General features: G+C 41.2%; 1 protein-coding gene across 5 annotated transcripts in view; it reads right to left on the bottom strand.

Annotated features, from left to right (window-relative positions):
* DGKH (diacylglycerol kinase, eta) overlaps positions 1–6,850 on the bottom strand; it is a 119,723-nt gene extending 112,873 nt beyond the window's left edge. For 3 of the 5 annotated variants that reach the window (XM_014549744.1, XM_014549745.1, XM_014549746.1), the window contains exon 1: positions 4,113–4,182. The gene's annotated coding sequence lies outside the window, so the exon portion shown is untranslated. Of the gene's footprint in view, positions 1–4,112; positions 4,194–6,740 lie in introns of those variants that run through there. The other 2 variants (XM_005878636.2, XM_005878637.2) reach the window with 1 other exon arrangement.
* Positions 6,851–7,939: the final 1,089 nt, after the last annotated feature.

The following is a 7,939-nucleotide window of genomic DNA, read 5'->3' as shown; positions in this document are numbered from 1 at the left end:
AAAAAGAGAAACAAATGTAATAATCTGAACAATAAAGATTTAATTAAAAAATATATATATATTTAAAAAAAAATAAGTCTGTCCATGATTGTCCTTTTCCATTCCCCATCACATCACTGTCTCCTACTCTCACAGAAAATGTTGTTGTCATGGTTGTTGCCTATTGCAGAAGACACTTACAAAATCACAAACTCAAACCTTGGTCAAAATTAGCCCTATTTAATGTAAATATATATTTCAACACATATATATATATTTCTACATTGTGAGACTTGGAACAGAGGAACCCAACTATGCTGTGACCCACAAAAACTGTGACATAGCCCTGGTTGGGTGGCTCAGTTAGTTGGAGCATTGTCCTCTACACTAACAGGTTCGATTCCTAGTCAGGGCACGTACCTAGGCTGCAGGTTCAATCCCCAGCTGCGGAGGCAACCGATTGATGTTTTGCTCTCACATCAATGCTTCTCTCCCCCTCACACCCCACCCCGCTCTTTCCTTCTTTAAAAAAAAATCAATAAAAACATATCCTCGGTGAGGATTGAAAAAAGCACACAAAACTATGAGATAATAAACTGGTAGTGTTTTAAGCCATAAAGTTTATGGTAATTTGATACAGAGCAACAGAAAACTAATATAATATCTGAGGTAATTTAGACAACCAAAACAAAAAACAAAGTTATGGACTCCAGGGATGGGAGCACTGGACTGAGCAAGAAAAGAAAAGTAATGATTATGTAGGTAGGTTTTCACCACGTCAGCAAATCCTTTGACATGACTCTCATGTGTACAATGTCCCCTCCCCACAGCACAGCCAGCCTTGGTGACTTGCGCATAGCCTATAGAATGCAGCAGAAATGATGCTGAGTGACTTCCTCAGTTAACTCAGTTTCTGTCCAACTCCCTGCAACACTCACTCTAGAACCCACTTTACTAGAGAGTTTGGTACTAGGTTTTCAGGGGAAGCACAGCTTTTCCACGTTCCATTTACTAATTACAGATTTTCCCTTGTAAATATATCATCCTTAGGGACTTCAAGGAGAGAAGTGGCTGCAGAGAAGCAGAACTTGGCCATCCCTAAATTCCCCAGCCATCACACCACCAAACTCCACCATTAACCTCTGACGTGAACCAGCCAAAATAGCAGCCTCAATAGCAGTCACTGTAATCCAGAGTAAGGTGGAATATTTAAGCATTTAAAGATAGGGAGGATTGTCAATTACTGATAGAAAACATCTCTCTTGTTTCTTTATATGCCCTGGAAAGTTCTTCCAAATTGATTTGCTGTAAAACTCTAAGCAATCTACCTAACATTTCAGTCTCCACATTTCTAATCCAAACAAACTTCAGAAATAATATTTGAGTGAGTGAAGAAATTTCTTGAAAATATTTGAACAAAAAGTCTTCTCATGTCCAAAATAAACGTTCATTTTATTAATTAAATCAACAAATACTAATGGATACAGTGATATGAGGTAAAAATATCTGACACAGTCCCTGGCCTCAAGGAGGTTATAATAAACATAGTAAGTATTTAACTCAATATAAGGCAGCATATAATAAGCTCTACAAGAAAGGTACAATAGAAGAAACTGCAATGCAGCTGGAGATCCAAGAAAGAGCTCAGATTTGAATAACCTCTCCCAAACCCAAGCTTCTCAGTTCCCTTTTCCTTTATCTACTCCAATACCCTACACTTGAAATTATTCCATCCTTCACATCTTAAATGTTGGAACCCTCTTTCAGACTAAACTCTACCTCCCTATTGTGAGGAAATCCTTACCTCCTCCTCCCCCATGAGTCTCCATAGAGGGGAGATTCCCGGAGGAGGCAAGTAGTTAATCTGATTGGCTGATCACCCTACCCCACCTTCACTTGGGAGGAAAGAAGAATAAACAACATGTTGGCCTTAGGTCTCCAAACAATTTATCAGAATTTCTGTAATTTATCAGAATCTCTGGAACCTGTTCGGCCATTAAACTCTGTCCCTTAACATTTGTGTTTCATTCTCAAAATCTGAGAACTTGGAAGGGGCAGATGGATGAGTTATTAATCCCCCAAATATGCAACAATCCCTTTCTCTTTCTGTTCAAAATTCCCTAAAACCATCAACCGTGGATCAATTTAGCTGTTCTCTAGCCCCATCTTAAAGAAAATACTCTTCGGCCCTAACCGGTTTGGCTCAGTGGATAGAGCGTCGGCCTGCGGACTAAAGGGTCCCAGGTTCGATTCCGGTCAAGGGCATGTACCTTGGTTGCGGGCACATCCCCAGTAGGGGGTGTGCAGGAGGCAGCTGATCTGATGTTTCTCTCTCATCGATGTTTCTAACTCTCTATCCTTCTCCCTTCCTCTCTGTGAAAAAATCAATAAAATATATTTTAAAAAAGAAAAAAAAGAAAAAGAAAATACTCTTCGGCTTACTCAGCAATCATGTCCATCAGTTTTTCCCTCTCTCTCCTGAAGCTTCAACTTTTGATTCTGACAACTCTTTCCTCTTCATTCAGACAGGCCCAAAACCCATTTTAAAAACAAAGTAAAAGAACAACAAAACCAAAACTCTCTCTTCAAGCTTGACCATTCTTCTAGCTATCTTTGTTCTCTTTTAAAAGCCCAGTTTTTAGGAAATGTAACCTACCCTGGCTCCCTCTGCCTTTCCACGTTGCATTCTCGGGGCAGCCTGATGCAGGCCAGACTCTACAAAACTATTCGCATCAATGTGACCAAATGACCTCTGAGCTAACAAATTCAACAAGCAATTTTCATTTCTTCTTTGACTTGACCTCTCAACTGTATTTGATGTTTAGTAACTTCCGTCTTGAAACTCTCTTCCACTGGCTTTTTATAACATCACTGCCTCCTGATGCTCCTTCTAGACTTCAGAATGCTCTCTCTCAGTCTTTATTGGTTAAACCTTAAATTTTAACATTTTCCCAGGATTCTATTCTTGGCTTTCCTCTTCTCAAACTAAACTCTCCCTAGGGAGGGGGGAGGGGGGGGAAGGCCTATTTACACCATGCATTATCCCACATACCCATAAATCAATAAAACGAAATCTGAACTCATGTGCTTCCTCTCCCACCCCCAGCCCTACCAGTGCTTACCTGCTCGGTACCTGCTTACCTGTCCATCCTCCCTGCCCTGGCCTGCCTGGGGGATGGATGGACACACACTGCTGTCGGCAGTGGTGGCTCCCTAGAGCAGGGACTGGGAGTGTGAGCGAGGACAACTACATAACGAGAGCAATGCATCTTAGAGGAACTAAAAGGAACCCCAGATGAACTTCACTGAATTATACTGTATCTTAAAGGGAAGTGATATGTATGTATTTATTTATTTATCCATCCGTCCATCTCTGAAGCTCTTGTGCTTATTATTATTAGCACAGGAGCCTGCACATAGTACTCAATGCAGGGTACTCAATTCCTTTCTTTGAATCAAAAAAGTAGAAGAAGAATGGGATATCTGAGATAAGCTTTGAAGAACTGATGGAATTTCAACAAGTACAGATGGAGGAGGAATCATGTGAGTCAGAGGGAACAGGAAAAGCACAGGCTCAGACAGAAATGCTGGACTGGCGGGTGTATGAAGTCAAATACCACCACCAACACGGGAATACTGAGGCACGATTTTATAAGACTTTAAAATGAAGCCAGAGATGCAGCTTGGCAGGCGATGGCAAGCCAGTGACGTGTTTAAAACAATGGGATTTGCAATTGGAAAGGAAAAGAATTAAATGGACAGAGGACACCTCTTAAATAGCTACCAAGTGAATTTCCTAAGTGAGAAGAAATAAAGACCTGAACTACAGCAACTAGAGTAAAAGTAGAAGGGGAAAATATTTTTGAGATTGAAGGTGAAAACCAAAATTTTTGAATATTCAAGAACGATTACATTAGTTGAAGCATTAAATTGAAAGGAGGTGGAAAATTTAAATCAATAACATTACCATCATGAATGGTGTTGGGTGTTAGAGTATCAAGCTTATTGTGTTAGCAAAGAGCTCCAACAAGCATAGGTTGACATAAAATTGGCAATTGAAAAGGGCATTCTTTATATGTTAGGAAAGGTCATTTATAATTTCGGAATAGGGAGTTAGCAAAATATAATCATACCGTGAAACTGTTGTTAGCATTTTTTGTGCTTGCTTCAGCTACACTGGCATCTGAGAGGTCAACTTCATCAAATATCAGAGACTGTTAATGAAAAAGAACACAAACATATTAAATGAAAACCGAACTCAATGCTCCTCAATAATTTTTTACTATCAGGTCATGACCATGTGGCTATGTCAGGAATTAGGAATAGAAAATAAAGAAAAATTTAAGTCAGTGATACTTTGTGAGTAAAGTCACAAAGTACAACTAACACATAAATCCCAAACTGAAAAGGACCTCAAAGAACTCCAGGACACTGTTTTGATGCAAAATGCTCTGTGTTCTCTGGAAGCATAATTCATGGGGAATCTACTAAATGCAACACACACACACACACACACACACACACACACACACACACTCACACACCACTATCTTTAAACCTTGTAACAACTTTGCCAGGTAGGCAGAGGCTACATTGTTCCCAAATTTGCTAAGTGAGAAAGAAAAACAACTAGTCCTGCCTCAGATCATGGTGAGTTACTAAACTTTCTGAACCTTACATTCCTCATCTATAAACGTGTTCAAATGAGATGAGAATGTGCTCTGCAAATATAAGATGATGTTTCTTTTATACTCTTAAAAGTGGTCTTAAGAAAAAAGTGACAATGGTAAAAACGCCAGAGAAACGAAATCTTAAAAATGTACAATTTAGCCCTGGCCGGATGTCTCAATTGGCTGGAGCGTCATCCAGTACATCAAAAAAGGTTGGGGGTGCGATCTCTAGTCAGGGAGCATATGGGAGGCAACCAATCGATGTTTTTCTCTCACACCAATGTTATCCCCCCACCCTCCTCTTCTAAAATCAATAAAAACATATTTTCAGGTGAGAATTTTTTTAAATATACAATTTAGAAATTCAGAAATTCTAATAAATAAATGTACCCTTCCCACTTAGTCATCTGGTCATTGTTCACCCATCATTGTTCTTACAGCCAGGCAGTACAACAATGCTTCTCTAGAAGTGCAGAAAAGGGGGGGGGGGGTCCCTTCTCTGATAGCTTCCACCCGCCCCCCCACCCCAGATCTCCAGGGGATTATGCTTTAATCCAACCAATCTGACTACAAGACTTGTTCCCTGACTGAAAAGAATTTATAACCTAGCACAGGCGATAAAATTGACACAACTAATTTTAATGTAAGATAGACCATTACAGTGGAAGAGATGAGATACTGCGAAATGCTCTGGAAGATCACAGATGACTTCTCCAGCAAAGAACACTTACACTCTTTGTCTTGTGACTAATGAAATAAAAGCTATTTGAGGGGGGATTTTAGAAATAACAGGGAATTTTGTCAAGTGGAGACAGAGGGAAGGTCACTGGAGATGGGAGACCAAGGGCAAGGCTGAGACTGGCTGGTCAGTGCAGCCTACAGATACAGGTCAAGTCAGGATGGAGCCAGACCAGGAACAGGCCTACACATAACAACTTTTAAAACAAGACTGTTTTATCTGGTTATTATTTCTACAGCTGCATAAACTAAGATTTAGGTTTTGTTTGTTGATTTGTTTTTACTTCCTGGTGTATAATGCTACTAATTACATCAGGAACTTATGTTCTTTAATATGGAAATAACTAAATTGGCACAGTAATAAGAATCTTAATGTTTATTTTTTAAAGAATCTTAAAGTATCAGATCTAAATGGAAACAATCATTATAATTTTGTTCAAAACTACATCACTCTTATTTTATTCAATGGTTATATAAAAATTATTTAAAGTCTTATTTTTATTTCACTATGATTTTTATTTTTAAATAATTTAAAATGTTTTTTTTATTGATTTCAGAAAGGAAGGGAGAGAGAGATAGAAACATCAATGATGAGAGAAAATCATTGACCAGCTGCCTCCTGCACACCCCACACTGGGGACCGAGCCTACAACCCAGGCAAATGCCCTGACCAGGAACCAAACTGTGTCTTCCTGGGTCATAGGTTGATGATCAACCAGAGCCACACCAGCCAGGCTATGATTTTTATTTCTAACCTCTAGCATAATGAGTGATTATTTTGTGTGCCAGGCACTATGTAAGCACTTCATGTCTATTATGTCATTTAGCCGCCTCTCGCAATCACGTGCGTCCACAGCACTGCTCTGGAATATGCTGGAACTGGGATAGGAACTCTGATTCATCACTAGTATAGCAATGCTCTCACTCACGGTCAGGAAAATATTTATAATGTAAAAAAATAGCAAGAAAGGGAAGAAAATCCAAAATTCTGAGTTTATTCTATCTAATAAGGCTACATTTCATATTTTATTTAATTGGAAGGAAAAAAGGCTGGAAGAAAACGGAAGGAAGAAATGAAGGAGGAAGGAAGGGAGGGAGGGAGGAAGCAGGAAAGCAGGGAGGAAAGGAAACTACACTAGAACCTTCCTATTCCATTCTCCTTATGGTACATGCAATGAAACTAACTCAAATGGGCTCCCTTGGGATTTGGTCCAAGATAGGTCACATTTATATTGAATTCATGTAAGAGCAGAAAGGCTATAGTGAGCCCCAAGACAAAAACAGTTTAGAGAACCAAAATTTTAAATCCATCCACAACCTCAGGTGCTTGCAACTAGTAGTCTCTCAAATTACCTTTGAGTCCTTTGCATAATAAAGTGTACGGCCTCGAAGCTTGAAATATCGCTTTTTCCACCTTTGGAAAGAACTGGTTTGCTTCAACAGTTGTCCCTCTTTAATACTGGTCTGGGGAGAAGACAAAGCACAATGACATGATTAAAATGAAATCCAAAACCAAATAAAATTCACAATTAATGACACACTATCATTAATATTTTGAATATTGCTTCCCATGTCCCACAAATTTCATGAGAGAATATTTTCTTCTCCTTTTTGTTCAACCAAGGGAGCACATGTGAAAAGTCATAAAGAGCAACGGTAATGGGCCCAGTTCCCTGACCTCCAAGTAGTCACAAACAGCCTGAAAGGCACCAACACACAAACTAGCCCTCGCAATACAGGGGGATGCACACCATGACTTGCATTAGTAAGTATTTAATAAATGGTGCAAAGGGTAGAGACATCGTATAATGGAATGATTTTTAAAAGCATGGGTTTTGCATCCCTATGACTATTTTTAAAACGGAAAATTTGTACTTTTTTCACCTTTTTCACCCCTCCCTTCTGCCCCCCTCCCATCTGGCAGCAATCATGAATACAGTCAATAATCCTATCTAATAAAGAGGTAATATGCAAATTGACCGTCCCTCCAACACAAGATGGCCGCCCCATGTGGACACAAGATGGCCTGCAGAGGAGGGCAGTTAGGGGCAACCAGGCCTGCAGGGGAGGGCAGTTTGGGGGGGACCAGGTTGGCAGGGGGCAGTTGGAGACGACCAGGCTGGCAGGGGAGGGCAGTTAGGGGTGACCAGGCCAGCAGGGGAGGACAGTTGGGGGGGACCAGGCCTGCAGTGGAGGGCAGTTAGGGGCGACCGGGCTGGCAGGGGAGGGCAGTTGGGGGCGATCGGGACGGCAGGGGTGGGCAGTTGGGGACGATCGGGCCGGCAGGGGAGTAGTTAGGCGTCGATCAGGCTGGCTGGGAAGTGGTTAGGGGGTGATCAGGCTGGCAGGCAGAAGTGGTTAGGGGCAATCAGGCAGGCAGGTAGGCGAGCGGTTGGGAACCAGCAGTCCTGGATTGTGAGAGGGATGTCCGACTGCCCTGTGGGATCGGGCCTAAACGGGTAGTCGGACATCCCTCGAGGGGTCCCAGATTGGAGAGGGTGCAGGCTGGGCTGAGGGACACACCCCCTCAGTGCACAAATTTTGTACACCGG

The sequence above is a fragment of the Myotis brandtii genome, unplaced genomic scaffold (assembly GCF_000412655.1).
Source record: "Myotis brandtii unplaced genomic scaffold, ASM41265v1 scaffold569, whole genome shotgun sequence".
NCBI classification, from domain to species: domain Eukaryota; kingdom Metazoa; phylum Chordata; class Mammalia; order Chiroptera; family Vespertilionidae; genus Myotis; species Myotis brandtii.
This window is presented reverse-complemented; position numbering and strand designations above follow the sequence as displayed.